The following is a 23,961-nucleotide window of genomic DNA, read 5'->3' on the forward strand; positions in this document are numbered from 1 at the left end:
GCATGTAAAGTGCATTGCTTTAATCTAAAAAGGGCATGAGCAAGTCGCCTGTAACTATGAGCAAAGACTGTTGGTACAGCAACTGGCGTACAAGAGAGATTAGTACAAAGACTCTCCTGCCATGGCTGCCACCTGTTTTTCCAGCAGGAGCCATAAATCCAAGAGGTGCCAAATTGAGTATCAGAGCAGTATGGGGGCTTCTTATCTCTGTTCATCTCTCTGACCATAGAGAGGGCAAAAATAAATGGCAATCCTCAATTTTCAACCACAATTGAGCCCAAAATTTAAGTTGCTAAATGAGACATTTGTTAAGTGAGTTTTGCCCCATTTTACAACCTTTCTTGACACAGCTGTTAAGTGAATTACTGCAGCAGTTAAATTAGTAACATGGTTGTTGAGGTTGACTTTGCTTGTCAGAATGTTGCAAAAGGAGATCATGTGACCCTGGGACACTGCAACCATCATACATATTGTTCTGCCTGCCTGGGCTCAGGCAATTCGTAACAGTCCAAGGAAAAGAAATCAAACACACAAGTGCTCTTCTAATCAGCAAACATGTATTAAACGAACAAAAAAGGGTTAACCAAAACAGTCCTTAGTATCAGGAAATAATGATAGTGCAAGGCGTAATTCAGCCAAATACAAAACACAGGAAAAAGCAAACAAAGACAACCTGCATGGAGCAGAAACGTTTCAGGAGTCCTTTGAATCTTTAGAGCAAACAGCAAGTCCCAGAGGTTTCACCTCCCATGAGCCTGAAAAGGCTGGGTTGAAATTCAAAGGCACAAAACAGAAACTTCAGAGCAGGAACCACAAAGTAACACAGATAAACAGCCACAGTTTGCCTTGTGCCTCTGTTCCCTTTTATACCTTTAGCCCTCATTAAGGGAACCACACCCAGCCCTCAGTAAAAGAACCACACCCAACCCAGGTGCTACTCTGATCACCTGTAATAATCCTTCAAGTGAGCCCTCCTTTGCAAGGCTCTTCTGCTATGCATGTCTATGAATTGGTCTGCAGAGGAATCCAAGGAAGAGAGACTGTCTGAGGGACTGCATGCCAAATCCCCTGGGCTGTCTACTGGGTCCTGCGTGCTGTCTGCCAACTCCTCTGAACCAGTGGCCTCATCTTCATGGCTGTCTGCCACGTCTTCCTGGCTGTCAGCCAGGCTTTCGCACTCACTTTGTGCCGCATCTCTCCCATCTGTGGGAGCAACGGCTGGCCCAAGCCCAAACACAACACATATGAAACAACAACTGTGAAAAATGATCATGAGTTATTTTTTTCTGTGACATTGTAACTTTGAATGGTCACTAAGTGAACTGTTGCAAGTCCAGGACTTCCTATATTAAATAGGAGAGGAAAGAGTTAAGCCCCGTAGCACACAGAGTAAGAGCAGAGAAAGTAAGCAAGCATCACTGGTCTTACAGCCACAAGTTCTAATAAAGGTTAATGCCATGTTTGGTCAGCTTCATTCTTCATATTCCACTCAAGATTCAAGGCCCTTGTTGCATACTCATTCCAGGCTGCTGCAACTAAGACCCCAGCAAATTCATGAGAACCTCAGGAATAACCCCAAGCACCTTCTCAAACCCTACTGGGACCATCAATCATGGAACAGACTGATCAATAGACCCATCCTCCCTGCAGTGGGAGGCACCTAGATAATTCCAGGACCAAGCAGAACGATCTGTCCATGTGTCCATCCCAAGGGACTAATGTTAATGTCCCCTAATCTCAGATCACTTGGCACTGTTTTGAGACAAAGATCTAATGCATGATCCCTTTGTGGTTTGGGTCATCTGTAAGGTGCACCAAGCATACAAATATACTGTTTTCCAACTGAAATCTTCAAACTGTAGTATCAGGAAATAGCTCTAGCAACAGCACTTAGACTTATTTTTCAGTATATAAGACACACCTTTTTACCTCAAAAAGGTGCATCAAAAAATGGGTGCCTCTTATACACCGGATGAGGGTGGGGGTCAGCAGCTGTGGAAGCTATCCCCAAGGCCACCCAACAGTCGTCAGCTGGAGGCTCAGCCCCAGGGATGAGTAGGGCGCGTGGCAGCAGCTTTGGAGAAGTGGGCGGGTGTCACCTCAATGCATCCAGCCGGCGGAGGAACCCATGGGGTGGCTTTGATCATCCGATGGGACAGGGCTCGTCTCCATCAGCCCCCACCCCAATCTCCCATCTTCGGGGCCCCTTTGGGAGGGCGCAGCGGTCAGCAAAGGTGCTCCGAGCAAAGCTGCCTCAGCTCGAGAATTCTGCAGCTGGCGCCCTCTGCTTGGAGCACCTTTGCCGACCGCTGCACCCCCCCAAAGACACCCCCAAAGGTGGGAAATTAGGGTGGGGGCTGATGGAGCTGAGCCCCATCCCTCCGGATGATCAAAGCTGCCCCGCGGGTTCCTCCACCGGCTGGATGCCATGCACCCCACTCATCCCCGGAGGACAAGCTAAGAAGTGGGGTAGGCTGCTGGCTCATCCCCAGAGAGAGAGATGGAGGGAAAGAGAGGGGGGAGAGAAGTGAGAGGGGGAGGGAATGTGAAAGAAAAGAAGAAAGAGAAAAATGAGAAACTGATGGAGGGAAACGGGTAGAGGAAGAACAAACAGATGAAAGAGAAGGGATGAGAAGGAAAAAGAGGGAGAGGGAAGAGAAAAACAGAAATGAAAGGGAGAGTGAGAGAAATGAGGGAAAGATCGAGAGAGAGAATGAGAGGGAGAAGAGGGAAACAAATGAGAGAGAGAAGGCAAGAGAAAGAAAAAGGGAGAGGAAGAGGAAAGAGATAAAAACAGAAATGAAAGTGAGAGAAATGAGAACAAAAAGGTGGGGGGGGAGGGAGAGGTACACAGAAATGAGAGAGAGGGAAGAGAGAGAGAAGTGGAGAGAAAGAAAGAAAGAAAAGGGAAAGAAAGGAAAGAAGGAGAAGGGAGGGAAGGGAGGAAAGAAAGAAGGAAGGGAGACATTTCCCACAGAAAACACCAGGAGCCATAAACCCACCCCCTCGTGGCTGGAAAGGTTATTATTACACTGCACACACCAATGCAACTAGACACAAGAACAGTTTTTTCCTGAACACCATCACTCTACTAAACAAATAATTTCCTCAATACTGTCAAACTTTTTACTATATCTGCACTACTATTGCTACTAGTTTTTTTCTCATCATTCCTATCACCCATTTCCTCCCACTTAGGACTGTATGACTGTAACCTGTTGCTTCTATCCTAAGATTTTCTTCATTGCTTATTTGACCCTATGACAATCATTAAGTGTTGTACCACATCATTCTTGACAAATCTATACAGTGATACCTCGTCTTATGAACTTAATCCATTCCATGACCAGGTTCGTAAGATAAAAAGTTCGTCAGACAAAGCAATTTTCCCCATAGGAATCAATGTAAAAGCAAATGTGTGCAACCCCATCCCAAAATCACCCCTTTTGCCTTGCACCACTGGGAATCCCTGCCTTTGGAATTCTGTTGCCAGCTGAAGCGCGGGGATTCCCCTGAGGCCCCCCTTGCTGGGAAACCCCACCTCCGGACTTCTGTTGCCAGCTGAAGCGCAGGGATTCTCCTGAGGCTCCCCTCGCTGGGAAACCCCACCTCCGGACGTCCATTGCCAGCCGAAGAGCGCTGGCAAAAATGAAGGGATTCCCTTCATTTTTGCCAGCACTGCTTTGAATCCCAGCGAGGGGAGTCTTAGGGGAATCCCCGTGCTTCGACTGACAACGGAAGTCCGGAGGCGGGGCATCCCAGCGGCGGCGGCTTGGGTTCGCAAGGTGAAAATAGTTGGTAAGAAGAGGCAAAAAAATCTTAAGCACCGGGTTCATATCACAAAAAGTTCATATGAAGAGGAATTTGTAAGATGAGGTATCACTGTATTTTCTTTTATGTATACTGAGAGCATCTGCACCAAGACAAATTCCTTGTGTGTCCAATCACACTTGGCCAATAAAGAATTCTATTCTATTCTATTCTGTTCTATTCTATTCTACTATTACTATTTAATACTACACCATTTGGTTCAGAATACTTTTTTCCTTGTTCTCCTCCTCTAAAGTCTAGGTGCGTCCTATACACCGGTGCATCTTAAACCCCGAAAAATACGGTATATACCGCTTCATAGTGCTTTACAGCCCTCCCTAAGGAGTTTACAGGGTCAGCATATTGCCCCCAACAATCTGGCTCCTCATGTTACCAACCTTGCAAGGGTTGAAGTTTGAGTCAACCTTGAGCCCATCAGGACTGAACTCTAGGCTGTAGGAATGCAGTTTGTTTGCATCATCACAGCTCTTGAAATATTTCATTCACTGATGTCTAATTAAGAGGACTGTGCTGTGCTTTGAAAATAATTTGAAAAAGATGCTTCATAGCATACATGGCACCTGTCTGTAGCTGTTTCTGACAAAACAAAAACTGAGGGAGGGAGGGAGATTGTTGCTTTGCTGATGTTGGTTTTAATTATATTTTTCCTTAAGCAGCAGTTGGGTAGATATAGTACCAAATTATGTAAAAGTGCACAACTTTAGTGGATCAATAACTTTTGAGTGGAATACTAATGAATTAGGAATAAAAAGTAACACTGTTCTCATTTGCATTTATGTTTAATTAAATATCCTGAACACTGTAGCATTTTCAACCGTTTTATTTAATTATATCCCATTGTAGCGGTAAACATTGCAGGTACCAAAATTTAGATGTTTAGGACAGTGTTTTATTTTATTTATTTATTTATTAGATTTGTATGCCGCCCCCTCTCCATAGACTCGGGCGGCTCACAACATACAATAGAACAATTCACAACAAATCTAATAAATTTTAAAAAACCATTAAAAACCCCATTATTAAACCAGACATACACACAGACATACCATACATAAATTGTATAGGCCCGGGGGGGGGGGAATGCCTCAATTCCCCCATGCCTGATGGCAGAAGTGAGTTTTAAGGAGTTTACGGAAGGTAAGGAGGGTGGGGGCAGTTCTAATCTCCGGGGGGAGCTGGTTCCAGAGAGTCAGGGCCACCACAGAGAAGGCTCTTCCCCTGGGACCCACCAGACCACATTGTTTAGTTTCCCGAATGTTGGCTGGGGAATTATGGGAGTTGAAGTCCAAATATCTTCAACTTGCCAAGGTTGGGAAACACTGGTTTAGGGAGATGGATTAGATGATAGATGGATGGGTAAGAGTCTGTCCAAAATGGGTAAAATAGAATGAAAAAACTCATGTTGAGATATTTCTTTCTTTAGCAGTTATGCTAAATAATGAGCTTCCAAGTGACTTTGGATATAAAGCCATTCTGGCCAGGAATTTCGTCAAACCTCCTCCGGAGTTTCTGGGCTAGACAAAGCAAGTGATATGCTCATTCTTCAAGCAGAGGTCCTTTTTACAACTCAGATTCAACTTTTGGTGGCAGCAAATTGTCAGAAGACATTGCATGGCTTTAAAAGCTTTTACCAGACACTGCTCACACATTTTCAAGCCTATGTTTGCAATCATAACAGCCTGACATTTGCTAGAAATTTGTGCATGATGAATGCATGAAGTGCTGTTACCAATCTCCCACAACACAGAGGTTACCCTGCTAGGTTCAATGCCTAGTCTCGTGTGTGTGTATGTTCCTCCAGCTAAAGATCCATTGCCATGACTGCAATCTTTCAAAATCAACACTGTTTTCTAAAAGGCAGAAGATGTTTTAGAAGCAAGCAAGCATGTTTGGTCTATATCAAGAAGCTTCAGATCACTATAAAATACTTAGAATAACCCAAATGCATGCAAAACTGATGTATCCCCAAAAACTGAGTTTAAGAGGAGCCTAAAAATATATATTGCCAACAGAATGCTAAGAGTTTGCCAGGCAGTCATATCTTAGAAAAGTCCACCGCATTCCCTCCCTAACAAAATAAGCTATATGACTGTCATAATTCAGCACCTAAATTTGCTATAAAGGATGAAACTGCTCAATGAAGAAACTATCAATAACAGACACCAATTCTGGGAGGAAAAAACAAAACAGAAATTCTACTGGGATTTCCTTGCCCAACAATTTTTAGTAATAGTAACCGCTACTTTGAATAACAGCAAGGATAAATCTTATTTTTTCCCTTCAGCCCAAAGTAGCTTGCAGCTGGAATGCAAATTCCACTGTGTTGTAAAGATATGCATATTACTCTATTGTGGAATGTTTTACAACATGTGGGAGCTGGTATATACATACAATGCTCCTACCTATGAACAGCCTTAATCTGACAAATTCATTAGTGAGCCAAGCTTAATCAAAATATAATTTGTGAAACCTGGCATCTCCAAAAGAAAACAATTTCTGCTACTAACATGATTCACAAGGCAGCTGCATTTTTCACACACATAATCTTCAGAAGCAGTTTTTATCAGTACGTGATTCAGGGAGGGCTTTATTTAAAAATAAAGATATGCAATTTCTTGCCTAGTAAATGGCCAATTTTTTTTTTGCTCATGCTAATTTAGCATCTTGTTTGTTTCTTTCCAAAGTTTTGTATTCTCCAAATCTACTGGGCTAAGGAAAACGGGAAATTTCAAAGGCAGACCCAGAAGAAGGGCTTTTCAATCAGATTGCCTTGTTCTGTCCTGGGATTTAGATCATACTTACCTTATCTAGAAATTGATTTCCTTACATTTCTTGTGGTGCTCCTCCACTGGAGACAAACTCATGTTTTAAACCCATGATACAACACATCATAAAAATTAATTGTTTTAAAATACAGTAAAAAGGGGGGAACCTTTTGAAATGAACCAGTACTATGAGGGAGAAAGCTAGCAACAATAGGGATGTGTTCAAAACAAAAGATAGAAAGAAGAAGAAGAAAAAGGAAAGGGGAAGAGATTTTAGTGGGAAAGAATACTGTAATACTGGCACCGGACCAGAATATCTCCGGGACCACCTTCTCCCACACGAATCCCAGCAACCAGTTAGGTCCCACAGAGTTGGCCTTCTCCGGGTCCCGTCAATTAAACAATGTCGGTTGGTGGGCCCCAGGGGAAGAGCCTTCTCTGTGGCAGCTCCGACCCTTTGGAACCAACTCCCCCCAGATATCAGAGTTGCCCCCACCCTCCTTGCCTTTCGTAAAGCTCTTAAGACCCATCTTTGTCGTCAGGCATGGGGGAACTGACACATCTCCCCCGGCCCTATACAGTTTATACATGGAATGTTTGTGTGTGTGTTTGCTTTTAATAATGGGGTTTTTAGTGTTTTTTAAATTATTAGATTTGTTTTTTACATTGTTCTTGTTATTGTTGTGAGCCGCCCCGAGTCTACGGAGAAGGGCGGCATACAAAAATAATAATAAATAATAATTAATAATAATAATAATAATAATAATAAAAAAATAATAATTTTTCAATCTTCAATTTACAAATATTGGGGTGCTCAAAAGTTGTGACATGCCTTGGGGATTGTAAAAATATTTTGGTTACTTTAATATAATTTAGATGTGCTTCTTAAGTAACTACATAAATACAACATTTTAGCATTTATTTGTTTCATTTATAATATTGGTATAGTCATGAAGGAGGTACTGTTCTGTCAAATTATTTCTTACCCTGTAGCTGAAGAATTTCCCAAGAGTTTGGTGCCCACTTTTATTCTTTGAAGCAGAGATCACTGGCTGTCCTACTTTTTCATTAGCTACTTTTTTTGGCTGAGAGTAAATACACATACATACACAAGCATTTCCTCCCTTTACTGCCTCAAGAGTTAAGTTTGCTGCCAGTAAGTAGATTATGCTGAGTATTTTATTTCATTCAATTATTTTATACTGGAAGCATTAAATCTGGATTGTAAAATCTAAATGTTGTGGTTGGCTCTGGCCCAGCTCCTGCCCCAAGGAATGTGGAGGTGGATGCAGGGGAAACATCAACATGTCATAGGCCTGTTTTATTGCCGACAGAGTCAGGTAGTGCAGTTTCCTCGGACGAAGAAGGAGGTGGGGGAGACTTGGAAGAGGGGGGCTTGGCACACAGCCCAGCAAGCCAATCTCCATTATCTTCGGTCAATTCGGATGAGGAAGTGTTAGACCCACGCACGCGCAGAATTATGCATCGAAGAGACCAATTGAAGAAATATTACAGGAGATAAGAGAGGCCACCTGTGTTTGGGTGGGGCTCCAGCAATTAGAGCTGCTGATATAAATAGCAGCGAGCTAGTTTAGCCATTGTGATCGTTGTTTCTTCAAGACCGTGCCTTGCTGTTTCCACTTTGTTTGTTAATTTTTCACGACTTTGAAACCAAAGCAGAGCAAAGTGTGTGTGTCTCTCTTTGTGGGAGAAGGAGGGCTGTGACGTTCCTTCACAGCTGCTAGCTAAGTACTTAAGGACTGATTAAGGGGATTGTACAGACTACCAGGTTGTTTTGGGACGAGTGCTCTTTGCAATACAAAAAGGGTGCTTTGTTTCTTTTGAATTTTTGTGATGAATTTTTTTTTGAACTTTCAAGTGTGTGTGTCTGAAATTTGTACCCTTGAATTTTCGGGAGACTCATACCATAGAGCCCGGCAGAAAACTAAATAGACCACTAGAAGGCACCAAACAGAGGGGGTTTTGTATCTCTTTATTATCTACCAGTAGTATTCCTCCAACAGGTTGCACTACAGATCTTGTAGCAATAATTTACAAGACAATATATTCATCTGTAACATGGTTTTAGTTTGGCTTAATCTGCAGTGTGAATTCCATATTGCACATTATATGGGGACCCAATCAGTTGTGACTTACTCAACAACAATCAACGTGGCTTAACGCAATTTTGTTGAATTTTCTCCACTTGGTACTTTCCAACTGGGCCAAGAATTTTTCAAATTGTAGACTAAACACTTTAGATCAGAGGTCCCCAACCGCCGGTCCGCGGACCGGGACCGGGCCGTTGGGGCTTTCCAGCCGGTCCGCGGCGCCGCTGCCTATCTGCTGGATACGGGCGATGAGTGGGACAGAGCGGCGCGGAACGCGCCGCTCTGTCCCACTCATCGCCCGTATCCAGCAGATAGGCTTTGAGTTTTTGGCTGGGGGGGGGGGGACTTAGGAAGGTCCTACTTCTCCCCCCCCAGCCAAAAACTCAAAGCCTATCTGCTGGATACGGGCGATGAGTGGGACAGAGCGGCGCGGCTTCGGCACCGCTCGTCCCACTCATCGCCCGTATCCAGCAGATAGGCTTTGAGTTTTTGGCTGGGGGGGGGGACTTAGGAAGGTCCTACTTCTCCCCCCCCCCAGCCAAAAACTCAAAGCCTATCTGAGAAAGAGATAGCAAGAGAGGGAGAGAGAGAGGGAGAGAGGGGGGAGAGAGAGAGAAAGAAAGGGAGAGGGAGAAAGAGAGATGGAGAGAGGGGGGGAGAGAGAAAGAGAGGGAGAGGGAGAAAGAGAGAGGGAGAGAGGGGGGAGAAAGAGAGAGAGGGAGAGAGAAAGAGAGAGGGGGGAGAGATAGCAAGAGAGGGAGAGAGGGAAAGAGGGGGGAGAGAGGGGGGAGAGAAAGAGAGAGGGAGAGAGAGAGAGGAGATAAAGGAAGAGGAGAGATAGAAAGGAAGAGAAAGAGGGATAGAAAGAGAGTGAGAGATGCTCAGTGAGCCTTTCTTTGAAGTTGCCTTTCTTTCTTTCTTTCTTTCTTTCTCTCTTTCTTTTGCTCTCTTGCTCTCTTGCTCTTTCATTCTTTTCTCTCTCTCTTTCTTTCTTTCTTTCTTTCTTTCTCTTGCTTTCTCTCCTTCCTTCCCCCTTCCATTTCTTTCATTCCCCCTCTCTATTTTTATTTCTCTTTCATTCTCTTTCTTTCTTTCTTTCTTTCTTGCTCTTTTTCTTTCTCTCTTTTACCTTCCCTTCCTCTATTTCTTCTTTTCTTTCTCCTTCCTACCTTCTTCCCTCCCTCCCTCCCTTCAGTCCTTCCTCTCTTACTCTCCCCTTTCATAAGTTTCCTTGCTTCCTTCCTCTGTTCCTGTCCCTTCCCCCTTTCTTTCTTTCTTTCTTTCTTTCTTTCCTTCCTTTCCTCCCTCCATTTCTTGCTTTCCTTTTCCTTCCTCCCTTCTTTCCTCCCTCATTCCCTTCTTTCACTCCTTCCTCTCTTACTCTCCCCTTTCACCCCTCCCCAAAGAAGGTAAATTTCATACATAATTGGTATGTCGCAAAATAAATTATTTTTAAATGGCGGGGAGGGGGGGCCCCAGACACTTAGGCTGTATGGGGCCCCAAAATTCCTGATGGCGGCCCTGGCTCCACCCCTCCATAACCCCACCCCCATATGACCAAAGCCCCCCCCCCACCGGGCCATGGAAAACTGGTCTAGCTTAAAGCCGGTCCCTGGTGCAAAAAAGGTTGGGGACCTCTGCTTTAGATCACCAATCTGGGCGAGAACTGCAATATGTAATTGGGAAGCCAGTGTCCCCCAAACTTTTGGGCATCAGAGACCAGTTCTTTGGAGACAGTTTTTTCCATGGCCAGGATGGAATGTGATTTCCCATGCTGCTTGAGGATTGGGTGTGGCATAGTGCAAGTTCACAGACCATTAAATTTAATATATTTTAAGTCAGACCAGCATATCCAAAACAAGTGAATTAAATGAAGTAATCATTTTTCCTACTACAAATTTGCTAAAATTAAAGAGTTTTATATTTGTTTGCATGAACGCATTTCTAAAAAACCTAATTGTTTTTAGGTGCTTGTAGGACCTACAAAATCTTGTTATTTCAGAAATGTTTGTGTTTGATCATTTGTCCCTCCGAATGTCTATTTCGCTAAACAACATAATTTCTACAATAATTTTGCAAATAATAATAGTACCTATTCTTTTTTACTAATTTTTATTCATTCATGTTAATGTTTCCCTTACCAGGAGTATTTGAAGTTTATTGCTGAAGTTTGAATATTCATTGATATATTATGTTTCTAAATTACTAATATTTGTCACTTCATGAAGCAAATTATATAAGAAATGAGGACATAATTGTTTGTAAACTCTTGTACCAAGCACAAGTACTGTGTTCACACTTAAAACTGGACTAGGATATTAATTATGGTTGTTGAACAAATAATAATAGCTTGGCTTCTGCCAAGGCATGTGTGGGTTCACTTAAATGATAAACTGAATAAAATGAAATCACATACAGCATGGTAAGAAATGTGAATCCAGATACCAACTCATGAAAGAGCCAGAACTGGCTTTTGTGTTGCTTTCTTAAGTGGCAAAAATCGATGTATAAAGAGAAAATAGGTTTGCTTCATCCCTCAGTGAGGAAGTGGCAATCAGACAGGAGTCATATTGTTCAAAATCTTTGATAAGATTTAATTTGAAGATTTAGTCACCAAATCCAGCCTTAATAAATATCAAGAACTACCAGAGTAACAGAGTCCTTTCTTCCATTCTGAGGCATCAACCACAATCGCCTCTCACTGATTTACATCTCTCTAGGTCAACAGGAACAACTGCCAGGCTGGTTCGCTTGTGACATTACAGGAATGATGGTTTGATGCTTGGACAAACAGCTCACTTTTTGAACCACATTCTTCTCCACAAGAACAGTAGAGAGGAAATACTTAGCAACCCAGCATTCCATTGGCATGCACTGCAAATGGGGAAAGTCAGCAGTGTCTAAAATTTATAGGCATCATATATAATTCCCTATGTTAGATATAGGCAACTTGCTACTTTTGGACTGGAACTCCCCAAAACTCATTCACCAAGAGTAACAATGAGGGATTCATGTAGTTGTTGCAGTCCAAAATGGAGGATACTAGACTGCCTTCCTTGGCTTCTACACACTTAAGTTCTTTTAGTCAGCTCAAAACACCCCCACCTTTGCAATTAACTCAGTTTCATTATCCATTAATGTCACCAACGTTGTCTTGCCTTCCCGAAAGATGCATTTAGCTGCATCCAAATAGCAACAATAAATCACAAGAGGTCCCCCCCCTTCCTGCACACATAAATCACTTTTCATCTGCCAGTAGCACAGGTGGAGCCTTTTCAACCGCGGCTGATCAACAGTAACAAAAATGGGGAGGGGGAGCGGAGGGAGAGACCCTCTTATGTTGCAGTTGCTTCTGAGCCTCCCAGCAGAACCAGCAAAATGCCACTGAAAAAAAACAGAGACAGATCGAGTGCACACACCCCTTAGAAGAATAACGAGGCCAAGCGAGCAGCTCCGCACAAATCTAACTCCAGAAACCTAAGATGCCCGGCAAAACTTTAACTTGGGTAAATCTCGCTAGTGACTTATTCCAACCCTTCTATCAGTCAGGAAGGGTTTTTAACGTTGCTCGCGTCCAAGTTTCGGGTGCATTTCTTCTTCTTCTTGGTAACCACGTTTGCAAATCCAACGGTACATATATACAAAGACGCGCTAAGCATCTCCTACACACGCAATGCACAACCGAATTAAGCGCCCTGGCACAACGAAAAGGCCCCAAATCCCCCACGCAGCGACCAAGGTATATCTGGCCTGCGCGATCCTCCGGTACAAAGGGAAAAAGAAACGCAGGCAGCTCTGGTTGTGTGTTGTTTTTTGCGCGCGCGCGCACATACGCACACACTAGCACACTTTTTTTTTCAAATGCCTCGTGGAATCCAGATAAATCCCTCCACGGCAAGCGCAGCGTAGCAAAGATTTCCAGGCGTCCCGAGATCTCTTCTTACACACGCGCGCACCCCTACACACCCCTACGCAAATTGCAAGCTGCGCCTTCTTCACCCCGCGTCTTCTTTTAAATATCGTTTTCGCCCCTGCAGATCTCACCGAGGGCTCTTTGTTGTCCCTCCATCGCTCCTTGCCCGAAGTAAAAAAGCGGAGAAGGGAAGCAAAGTTTTCCGGCGAGATTAAGCTTCCCTACTACCACCCCAATCCCAGCCAAAGGGGAGATCGCCCCCCGAGATCTGCCTCTTAGACCGCAAACCGCCTTCCTTCCCCCCCCCCTTTCGGAGTCAACCACCCGCCACCGCGGCTCCGATCTCCGTCCCTTGCCTCACCTCCGGGCGCTTCTCCGGCTCTTTCCTTTTTTTACTCCTCCGGCACCGCCGCTTATCCAAGCTAGGAGTAGCAATATCCAAGGCTGCCGAGAGACGCCGTCTCCATCCAATGCACGATCATGATCTCCGCGGGTAGCGAGGCATGTACGGGAGAGGCTGCACTTTGCGGGGTTCGGCGGAGGATCCGTTCTTTAAATACTCCTGGTTTACCCAAGGAAGCGGGATTCGGGGGGCCCTCCGGCTTGCTCGACAGAAGAGAAAAAGCCGGGGCAGGGGGGAGAAAAGGGCTCGAGGATGGTGTGAGGAGGTGGGAAGCGAAGGGAGAAACGCCAGCGAGCGAGAGCAGATTGGCGCAGGCGCAGGACGGAAGACACTCGGTATTGCGCGGTAGCCCCCCTCGTGCTTGCTTGCTTCCCACCTCCTGGGTCCTGCAAGCAGAACCAGTTGCCCTATAGGCGAAGGAGGCGTGGCGGGCTAACGGGGTGTGTATGCGTGGGTGTTGTTGTTTTTTCTGTCCGCGTGCGCCCTACGCTTCCCGCCTTTAGCAGGGCTTGAGTGTCGCCTGCATGGCTTCCCGCCTTTTCTTTTTTTCTGCAAAGCGAAGCGCTATTTCGCCTCACCGACCCCCGGGGTTGTCCCTGCCTTGCCCAGTCTCGCTTAACCGTGTGGGCGTCCTTTCCCTGCGTGTAGCCCGGGTTCCATTTAGGAGTGCTTGCTGAGGGAAAGAGGGAAGGATGCGGTGTGGAATGAGGTGCGCGTGATGGCGAACAGGGGGCTCCTGCTGCACTGAATTTATAAGCGCGTAGTTAAAGTGCTGTCTGCATGAGCTGTGCTATAGAATAGAATAGAATTCTTTATTGGTCAAGTGTGATTGGACACACAGGGAATTTGTCTTGGTGCATATGCTCTCAGTGTACATAAAAGAAAATATAGATTTGTCAAGAATCACTTAATGATTGTCATAGGGTCAAATAAGCAATGAAACAGTCAATATTAATAAAAATCTTAGGATACAAGCAACAAATTACAGTCATACAGTTCTAAGTGGGAGTAAAAGGATGATAGGAATGATGAGAAAAAACTACAGTAGTAGAAATAGAAGTGCAGACTTAGTAAAAAGTTTGACAGTGTTGAGGGAAATATTTGTTTAGTAGAGTGATGGCGTTCGGGGAATAACTGTTCTTGTGTCTAGTTGTCTTGGTGTGCGGTCCTCTATAGCGACGTTTTGAGGGTAGGAGTTGAAACAATTTGTGTCCAGGATGCAAGGGGTCAGTAAATATTTTCCCTGCCCTCTTTCTGACTCGTGCAGTATACAGGTCCTCAATGGAAGGCAGGTTGGCAGCAATTGTTTTTTCTGCATAGCCTCATCTCTTAGAGCTGCGTTCGCTACTTCTACAGAAGTGTTCCTGGAGGGATAAAATAAAAGACCACAAGAAGTGCTAGTCCCACTTTATGAGGCCTTAATAAAAGCACACCTGGAATATAAAACTGCTCTAAACTCGATTGCAGGAAATACGACTTTAGTAACCGAGTAGTTGATGTACAGACCTCACTACCTGAGTGTAGTATCATCACCTAACCCTCAAACCCTTTCACTTAGACTATTCTGATTCCTAAGAGGTCAGTAAGGGGCGTGCATAAGTGCACCAGTGTGCCTTCCGTCCCCTGTCCTAATGTTTCTCTTTTACTAGTATCATCTATATAAACATTGTTATATCTTTGTATACCACCAATACGTATTTCACAAAACAAAACTAAACAAAAATTAAATATTCCACCAGGTTTTGGTCACCACTATACTGGTATTAAAAAAAAGTGTCAAGACTTTGGAAAGAGTGTGGAAAGAGAGTAGAGAAGAACAACAAAGATGATAGGGGAATGGAGGTTAAAACATAATGGAGGGGTGCAGGAATTCGGTATCTCTAGAATAATTGAGGGCGGGAAGGGACCAGGGGCAACATATGAGATGCATCATTGTTTTTTATATTAAGGGTTTTAAAGTGTTTTTAAGTATTGGATTTGTATTGTTCTTGTTGTGAGCCGCTCAGAGTCTTTGGAGAGGGGCGGCATACAAAGCTAATAAATAATAAATAAACAAACATGATAACAATGTTCCAATATTTGAGAGGCTACCTAAAAGGAGTCAATCTATTTTCCAAAAAGCACCGGAAGGCAACAGACGAAACCATAGATGAAAACTAATCAAGGAGAGAAGCAACTTAGAACTAAGGAGAAACTTCCTAAGAGTTGCAACTATTTACCAATGGAAGCGCTTGCCTTTGGAAGTTTTGGGTGCTCCATCACTGGATGCTTTTAGGAAGAGACTGGACAGCCATTTCTATGAAATGGTACAGAGTCTTCTGCTTGAGAAGGGGACTAGAAGACCTCCAAGATCCCTCCCAGCTATGTTGTTCTATTTTTTTAAAATGACAACAAAACGAGGATATTGAATTGCACTGAGAATGCATGGAGGTGTGCGAGAGAAAAGAACTCAAAGATGGCTCCAGGGTCTCCTGTGGAACTTCCTTGAGGTGTGTTTGCACGTGGCAAATGAAATTGGTGCCCTTCTCTAAATGTTCAAATTGTAATCACTGAAAGACTGTCTGGGAACTACACTCATCTCTCCGGAGAAAGTTGGTTGGAGTTGTTGAATTATAGAGCTTATGCAAAAGCACTTTTGTAGATGTAGATGTACAGATTAAAATACTGATAGTTTTTCATATCTTCTGGGTCCTCTGCAAGTGGTGAAACATTTATCTTCCCCGGAGGGAAGGGCTGCATTACAGAGGGCAAAGAGATAACTGACGATGAGAAATGTGGCTAATAAGAAGAGGCTCAAAATGGCACTTCCTTAGTATTTCCCAGTACTTTCCCTTCCAAGCCATCAAAATCTTTCCATGAATTCAAGGAGCTCTTATTCAATTTTCTAGGCTGGCCAAGTTCCCTCTAAGTCAGAATTCCACCCTTCTCCTATCAAAGTTTGAAGAATGAATCTGCACTGGCCATTTTGTAGAAGCATTCTTACTTCTGGAAAGGAAGATTTGCCTCCATCAGACACATGAAAATGTGTCTCCCATTCTCCCTGCTGGTCATCTGTCCTGAACAAAAAAAGAAGGTGACATGTCAAAGATCATCCATCAAGCTGAGCTTCTCCTTTCTCAGCCTGGCCAGTCAGCCTGCCCAACTTTTTGCCCCCGAAGGCCCTTCTGGACAGAAAGTCGGTTTTGGGGAGAGGCTCTTACAGACTTTGCAGTCCATCAATGGGGCCCCACCATGCCCAGGTTTTAAGGAGAAGTGGGTGGTAGCTTTCAGGAGGCAGAGGGAGGTCTTCAATGTTGCTCCTCAGGCAACAGAAAAGGTACAAACACTTTTCCAGATGTTCTGTGAAGAGAAAAGAAATGTGGCTGATAGGAAGAGGCTCAAAGTGGCTTACACTGTGCGACCAAGTGAGGGTTTGTTAGCTTTCTATGAAATTTATGTTTTTAAGTCATTTTCCTCACTTAACTTAACAGAATATTATCATAGCAGGATTGTGCAACACAATGTATATTAGGTAAATAAATACACTGACTCCAATACAAGCTTATGTGTTTTATTTCTTCTTCTTGATGGAACTTATTTCATGTTTTCACAAATAACAATTTGACAGCAAAATTATACTTCTCTCTTCAAGTAATAACATACACAGTTCTTGTACTTCATTTAGATCCTATCCTAATCCTAAATATACTATCTATGAACATTTTATATATATACTTTATATATACTTTATATAATGTGAAATGTTGATACCCTGCTATAAATAAAATATTTCTCCAGATAGGCTTAATGGAATTCCCTTCATTGTTTGTCTTATTTAATATAAACATAAGGGATAAAAGTAACAGCAAGATGCAAACAGGAAACTGGCTTCAAAGAATTTGTCATATAACTGATTCATTGTGACAATTGAGAAGAGTTTGTGAGTTCAGATTTTGCAGGGTGTGCCATTGTGTTGTTGTTGCTCTTGGGTCCTTTTCAAAATAGCATTCAAGAAGCAGTTCAGAGTGCTAAAAGGTCTCATAATGTGGTAGAAATAATCCCCTACACCTGGAAAAATCATAAAGCATTCAAATGTTGTCAATGCTACAATAGTATTTTATTTAGCTACTAAGATAGAAATAAGATTGACATGCTTCTCAACAGATAGAAAATAATTTTTCCTAAAGTCAGTCTGCAGAGCTGGTTCTTACATCAGTGGTACTAGTCATTACAAATGATAAGTTATATCTTTTAGTGACTGTGAAAGCAGTTTTAAAAGAATAATTCTTATTTTGTATCAATAATAAAATAAAATATCTGAAGATGATGGTGCAGATGATGATGATGATATCCATTACAATCGAATCTGACTCTTGGGGATTCTATGGGCCAGGTCTCTCCACATCTTCAGATCTTGCACTGCTTCTTTGAGTTCTTCTATGCTTTGGCTGGTGTCAACTTTGATGGTGTTCAGCCACTATGTTTTTTTTAGTGGCCTGATTTCCTTTTACCACCAGCTCTTCCAAACATATGAGCTTTCTCCAATTAATTTTCCCACATGACGTGATCAAAGTGAGAGGCAGTTTCATGACTGCCTTCTTGTGACTGCCTGGTGTTATGTGCTCCAGTAGTTTCATTTTAGTCACCTTTGCTGTTTTAGGAGTACGCAAGAGCCTTCTCCAGCATCACAGCTCAAAAGAGTTGATTTTCTTCTTGTCTTGTTTCTTTTAAGGCTGCAGTTTCTTAACCCTAAGTAGCTACCGGGCACAAGTAGAGTCAACTGATCTACATTTGGTTGTCAGACTGATGTCCTTGCTTTTCCATTTTTGGCTTGTGTTCATCATTGCTAGGAGACCCAATACAATCCAACGTTTTATATTTATGTTGCACAAGAAGTTGTATTTTGCAAAAACAGCTTTTCCCAAGTCAAGGGCTGAATCTGTTTCTTCCTCTATTTCTCCAATTACAGCTGCATTATCGCCTCTGACAATGTATAATCCCAATACTACTTGATTTCAAACTGGAAAACAACTGGGAAAAAGTTGAGTAGACTTTCTCAGCTCACTTAGGTGAGGCTTTTATCATATGATTATCCTGCTTTTTCCAGTTTTACAGGAAATCCAGATGATATCCATGCTGGCTTTTCATGTATTTTCTTAATAAAAATACAGTATATGGGGGTGGGAGGAAAAGGTGAAGATAGTTCTGTAGTACTTTTTCCCATTGTTAAATTCTAGAAGTCATTCATCTGAAAACATTCTTAGCGTGTTAAAAGCTACTCTCATTGTGAAGGGCATAGATGCTCCTTAATGTAAAACAGCAGAAGAAACAGGTTCTCACTGCTACCAGCCCTCTCACAAAATGCTTAATCTACCAATAGGTAAAATTGTGAAGTCACTTCTTTCCATTCACTCTAGCTATCCTTTTTAAAAATCTTTCCATAATATACTGAACGATAAACTCATTATATGGCCTAGGTTTGTACAACATGATATATGGGTGGCTATGTTGTAACTTTGTATGATATGAATACAGCCCCAGATAGACCTGGTTGTCTATAAGACCAAATGCTCCTTCATAGATACAAATGAAGCAGTGTCTAAGTTAATCATAGATCAGCTTAATCATTCAGTTATGTATGTTTGCGCTTATGAACTGCTCTTCTATAGCTCAAGAATAGCTCAAGGTTGGCGTGGGTGGAGACTTTCAACAGATATTAATGGCAATAACAACCTGATTAACACTGAGTGGGACCTAGTGGGAAATTAGTGGGTTCCAATGACATTTCACTTTACTTACTTCAGTACACCATTGTGGATAATTAAAATGCTAGCTCTATAAAATAGTTCCCTTTTATTCATAAAAGCCGGAATAATGCTACATCAAGAGATCGTGGTAAATTAACATTTTGTCCCATTACAAAAATGAAATGTAGATGAGATCAGAACAGAACAGTTGTTGGTAACACATTAGTTGCATTGTCTTGATAATAAAACAGGGAATTCACCGGTAATCATAATACCCTTGCACTCCCACCTCTCTCTCTCTCCCTACCGCTCTCCTCCCCACCCCTCTTATTTTAAATAAATAAAAAGAAAAGTTTATTTTTCTTAAACTGATGTAAATATTATTTGGCAACTTGCAATTATCTTTCTATTAATTAGCAGATTATCTGAAAGACTGTTTATAAGAATTCGTCTTTATGACCTCCTTCTTTTTAAAGAGTCAAGTAAACAACTCAGTTCTCCTTGTCTAGGGGAAAATAACAACTCATGTTTTTTCAATGGAATTCATACATCACCTTTACTTAGATATTATTCAATGCCCCTGCTGTCTTATTAGCACTTGGCTGGAGCAATGTACCAAGGAAACTCAGATCAATGATGGGGTGTCTGCAGCAATATGTTAAAAAGCTCTGTATCTACAAAATCCTAGTTAGTTCTCCCCCACCCCCACCCCTCTTTTAAAGCAGTCAGATGGAAAAGACCAGCTGCTGGAAGACATGTTAGAACAGGTGCATAAATATGCACCTGGGAGCAAAATTAACCCACTCAGAGCATAAAAAAATGAAGCAGTAAAAGTGGAGTCCAAATTCTAGGGTAGGAGAAGAGAAAGATGGCAAACATTCATGTGTGTTGAGGAAAAGAACACAAAGGACTTGTCAAAGCACTATCAACTACACAAGGTTAATTCTAGAGACCAATGTTGGAAGCCAGGTCATTTGGTCAAGCTTTCAGAAAAAAAGATGAAAGGGGCAGCTGGCCATGGCTGATACATAAATGTTTTTGGGAGCAGAGACTCAGTGAGCTGTGACATTCAAATAATGGAGTTAAGGCTTTGTCTGCTTGTATGCACATGTCACCTCCCTGATGTATGTTCGGGCTCACAATAAATCTTATAGCTTCTACTGTTTTAGCTGCTGGAGTCCTGGGCTCTGCTATTGTTTTAGAAAATGTGCATTTTTAACACTCTAATGCCAGCTCTAATATTAGCATTTTAATTTGACTTTCAATGCTTTTGCTGACGCATTATTGGATATCTGCTGCATGTTTCAAGTTTATTTCAAATAGGGCTAGATTTCTAAGTGTATTACTTTTCCATGTACTAACAAATATGTTACTGTACGTACAATAGACTGCACCGATTTTTCCGCATTCTCTGTTTTTTGGACAATAAATGTAACTATAGTTTTATTCATTAACTATATAATTTAAAAAATCTTCCAATCTGTGGGTAGCTTTTAAACTGTACAGTATTTGGGGCAAGTCACAAGTAATATGGTCATTTGCCATGGAGTCGGTTCAAACTGATAACAATTTTATAAACCAATGTACTAAATTCTATTTTTTTCTCCTTTTCCAACAAATGCCATTATAACAAATTCAGAAGCAGGGTTTAGTGTTAATGTTGCAAATGTTTGTCTTTCAAGGTGCTTAGCTCAAGCTCAGACAGTGAATAAATTCACCCTTCTGGGACCTTGGCATTCAGGATCAAGTCCATAGGGCTGTAATGGTGAATCTATGGCACAGGTGGCATGCAGAGCCCTCATCTCCACTGTGCATGCATGCATGCCTCCCACCAGCCATCTCGTTTTCGGGTCTCTGCCATGCATTCATGGTGGGGACACGTGGAGACACACATGCATGCATGGGGGAGTATGGGGATGCGTGTGAATGCATGGGGCATGGATGGTTGCACATACATGTGGGAGGTGTGTGCACATGCACAGGGGGTGAGGGAGCACAGGGAGTCATGTGTACATGAACGGGGGTGAGGCACAGGGAGCGAGGTCACGCACATATGCCCAGGGGGTGGGGCACGCTTGGGACATTCACATGAGCATTGCGAGTGCACACACGCTTTTGCCATGCAACGACAAAAAAAGTTAGCCATCACTGCCATAGGGCACTCATACCAATGGTGAAGAGAACGTTGCTCTACTTCCCTCTTACTGAAGTCATTGGCATAATCCAAAATTTCTGGTCAGAGATCCAGAGATGGCACGGGAGCCCCTTCGGCTATGCACACCTATAGCAATGGGAGCAGCACTTTCAGCTGTCCAAATGGATCATCATATCTGTTCGCAGGATTCTCAGATCATGTGCATGGAGCCAGGAGTGGGCTACTGCCTGGATGGGGGTGGCATAGTGGGGTAGCAAAAATGGAGCTCCACCCCAGAGCACCCAATTTGCACTGAAAGATGTTGAAAGAAAATGCAGGGCATCCTGCATAAGCTATGGCCACAGTGTGGTACTAAATGTTTTGGTAGCCCTTCATTGCCTGGAACCATTCCAAACCCAGCAGTATAGTGGTATGCTGATGTTACACCAACACTCTGCAATCTGCATTGGTTGCCGATCAGTTTTTGGTCACAATTCAAAGTGTTGGTTATGACCTATAAAGTCCTTCATGGCATCAGACCAGAATATCTCCGGGAACGCCTTCTGCCGCACGAATCCCAGCGACCGGTTAGGTTCCACAGAGTTGGCCTTCTCTGGGTCCCGTCAACTAAACAATGTCGTCTGACGGGACCCAGGGGAAAAGCCTTCTCTGTGGCGGCCCCGACCCTCTGGAACCAGCTCCCTCCAGAGATTAGGATTGCCCCCACCCTCCTTGCCTGTCGCAAACTCCTTAAAACCCACCTCTGCCGTCAGGCATGGGGGAATTGAGACATCTCCCCCAGGCCTATATCAATTATGTATGGTATGTTTGTGTGTATGTCTTGTTTTTAAATAAGGGTTTTTAAGATATTTTTAAATATTAGATTTGTTATTGTACATTGTTTTTATTATTACTGTGAGCCGCCCTGAGTCTACGGAGAGGGGTGGCATTCAAATCAAATCAAATCAAATCAAATCAATAATAGAGAAATGAGGAGCAGCTGCCAAGTAGAAGTCCAATTGCTTCATGTGATAGTCCATGTGCATCTGGAGTAGAAGGGTAGCTGTCATGACGGATCCAGACCAGAGAGGTTAACCATTTTGTAGTATCCACCAAATGGCATCCCATTCCATGGCAAACACTAGATCCATAAAGTTCATGGAGGCCCCTAAATCAACCATAGCTTGAATTTCCAAATTTGCCCTATCAGGTCACGTCAAAATCAACACCACCGTCCACCGCCAAATGTGCAACGGGATGACTCGTGGTTGCTGTTGCATAAGCAAGATGGTTTGGGGTGAAAAGATATCAGAGCTGACTGTAGTTCTTTTTCTGCGGGACTGTACTTGCTAAGACAGTGTTTCCCAACCTTGGCAACTTGGAGATATCTGGACTTCAACTTCCAGAATTCCCCAGCCAGCATTCGCTGGCTGGGGAATTCTGGGAGTTGAAGTCCCAATATCTTCAAGTTGCCAAGGTTGGGAAACATTGTGCTAAGAGATGGGTTTCCTTTTTTATTCCTGAAAGGCCTGAAAATGGTTTATGCAAAACAAACAACCAAAATTATATTAAATAATGAAAGACTGGAACCATTCGAAATAAACAAAGGAGTTCGACAAGGTTGTCCTATTTCCCCTTTACTATTTATCTTATCTTTAGAAACCCTATTGATAAAAATAAGAGCAGATCCAAAAACAAAAGGGTTGACTGTTGGAAAGGAGACATATAAAGTACAAGCTTTCGCAGATGATCTGACGTTTATAACAGAAGATCCGACAACAACAGTTCCAGTATTAATTCAGACAATAGAACAATATGGAAAAGTAGCAGGCCTAAAAATAAATAAGAGCAGAACACAATTTATAACAAAAAATATGAGTAAAATACAGGAAAGAAAATTGGAATACATTTCCGGCATACAAATAGTCAAAAAGGTTAAATACCTAGTGTTCTGTCTGGGTTTTCCCAGACCTCAACACCAACTGAAAAAACAGCCAGACACTCTGGTAAAAGCCAAAAGTATTTTATAGCTGGAAAAAATAAGCACAAAGGAAAACCTGTCTTCACAACAGACAGGCTATAATACGTTACAGCAGGGTCCTGATGTCCAGTCAATCCCACAAGCTTCTTGCTGGCACCCCCCCCAAGGTTTCAATAGTCCAAGGCACAAACCAGGATTGTAAGCCACCAAAGTTCACAGACAGGTCTCACGAATCTCCAAGATAAAAATCCACAAGCCAGGAAGGGTGGGTCCGCCTTTTAACCATTCCCAAGAGCACCACACCCAAACCCAGCTGTGACCTCTAATGCTGGAAATACTTAGCCAATTGAGTCCGTCTCTGATTAGCTCTCCTTTGTCGCATATCTATGATGTCTTGAGCATTTTCCCCTAAGGAATCCAGGCTGCTTGCTGGGGAGAGCTCCCCCTGGTGGGACTCTGGCTGTCCTTCTTCTTCAGCCTGGGATTCCTCTTCCTCGTCAGTCTGCACCTCCTGTTCCTCAGCCTCTCCCTCTGAGCTGGAAACCGACAGAAGGTCAGCCATTCCCGGAGGGGTCCCAGACTGAACCACAACACCTAGGAATATGGATAACAACTAAAACCATAACACTAAAAAATGACAATTACATAAAATTAATGATGGAAATTAAAAAAGATTTAGAAATTTGGAATAGTCTAAAAATATCCTTTTTGGGAAGAATCACCACAATCAAGATGAATATCTTACCCAAAATTTTATTTTTGTTTCAGGTGATCCCAATAAATCCAGGGGGAAATTTCTTTAAAAATTTAACTATGACAGTAAAAAAAAATTTATGGCAGGGGAAAAAGGCAAGAATAAAGATAAATATCTTGGAAGATATTAAAGAAAGGGGAGGATTTGCACTCCCTAACTGGAAATTGTATTATCAGGCAGCCGCCCTAACCTGGGTTAGAGATTGGATAACAGTAGAAAATAAACGAATATTAAAATTAGAAGGACATGATCTTATGCTTGGCTGGCATGCCTTTATATTGTATGACAAAGATAAAAACCATTCATATTTTAAAAGACATACATTAAGAAAATATTTATTAGA

The 23,961-nt window shown here is 42.6% G+C and overlaps 1 protein-coding gene across 1 annotated transcript in view; it reads right to left on the reverse strand.

Moving 5' to 3' along the window:
• PLPPR1 (phospholipid phosphatase related 1) overlaps positions 1–13,267 on the reverse strand; it is a 217,719-nt gene extending 204,452 nt beyond the window's left edge. Inside the window, exon 1 of the mRNA XM_070742409.1 lies at positions 12,982–13,267. The gene's annotated coding sequence lies outside the window, so the exon portion shown is untranslated. The remainder of the gene's footprint in view (positions 1–12,981) is intronic.
• Between the last annotated feature and the right edge of the window lie 10,694 nt (positions 13,268–23,961).

This window comes from Erythrolamprus reginae, chromosome 2 (genome assembly GCF_031021105.1).
Source record: "Erythrolamprus reginae isolate rEryReg1 chromosome 2, rEryReg1.hap1, whole genome shotgun sequence".
NCBI lineage: Eukaryota > Metazoa > Chordata > Lepidosauria > Squamata > Dipsadidae > Erythrolamprus > Erythrolamprus reginae.